This window comes from Cucumis melo, chromosome 4 (genome assembly GCF_025177605.1).
Source record: "Cucumis melo cultivar AY chromosome 4, USDA_Cmelo_AY_1.0, whole genome shotgun sequence".
NCBI lineage: Eukaryota > Viridiplantae > Streptophyta > Magnoliopsida > Cucurbitales > Cucurbitaceae > Cucumis > Cucumis melo.
Window position 1 is genome coordinate 25,403,476 of NC_066860.1, and position 1,375 is coordinate 25,404,850.

A 1,375-nucleotide genomic window follows, 5' to 3' on the forward strand; every position below is an offset into this window, starting at 1 on the left:
TTTATGTCTCAGATCCTGTTGATCCAAGATGGTCGGTTGTTGTAATGCCACCACAAAAAGACTTTCCGTACAAATGTGCTAATGATGACCTTGGAGATATGTTGTCGCACTACCCCCCAGTCTCAAAATGGAATTCAACAAGTGACATTGATGAAAATGGGGATACATACACTAGAGTTGACTGTGAAGGCACATGGGTTACCACTTGACTTTCATAGGTATGTAAAGTAATTAAAGTCTCTTTGGATGCCCTTTTTTGGTTATGTTTAATGATAATGATCGTCGTTATTTATTTGCAGGACAAAGCCAGTTGGAGATACAAACCCTACTGTTATGAAGCAAACTTATTTCATGTTCAAGACTTTTCTTTACAATTTTAAACATTATTAAGTCTTTTATTTGACATATTTAAAGTACTATGTGTTCTATTATTGTTAGTATGAGTTAATCATGGTGTTTGCGTTTGAAAGAACAATTTGCCAAAGTACTATGTGTTCTATTTCGAATCTAATTATTTTCCGTACTATTCCAATAGTACTATAATTATGGTTATTACTAACCGTTTCTTCTTTTACTATTACATCAGTATCGTAGATATGGTTGATTCACAGGATGTTGCTACACCAAAGGAAAAAGGAGAAAGTAGTACACAAAAAAGAAAATGTAGTCCAACTGAAATGAAGATAATAACTCGTGCTAGAAGTAAGGGTCAAAAACTAGTGATTCAGTATAACGAGTTAAGTCAAGCAATTGGTCAAAATGCAACGAAACTGAAGAGTTTCATAGGAACGACTGTGCGGTTCCATGTTCCCATTACATACTCTGATTGGCCTAATGTGCCAAAGGAAATAAATGACAAAATATTTGAACTAATAGAGGTAACAATTGCCATGAGTTTTTGAACTTTGGTACACTATCCATTTATTTTGCTATGTAACATGTTATGTGAATATTATGTAGGCCGGATTTGTGGTAGACCCTTGATCAAAGAAGACTATCATCCAGAACGCTGGCGTATGCTTTCGTCAATTCAAGTACAGATTGACGACAACATATGTGTTGCCATTTTTGGATGATGTTGAAAAATTAAAATTCCCGCCGAATGAGTACTCCTTCATAGATCAACAACATTGGACTGAGTTTGTTGCATCTCGGTTGAAGGAAGACTTCAAAGTAAGTATAACGCTTCCGATCCTTCTTTAAATTTGAATTACAATTTTATAAGCTTCATATGCTAATTGATTAAATTTGTATAATTAAATGTAAAGAAAAAGAGTGAAAATGGGAAGGAGAAGCGGAAGAAACATAAGTACAACCATAGAACCTCTAGGAAGGGGTATGCAAATCTTATGGAGGAGTTGGTAAGCTGATTTTC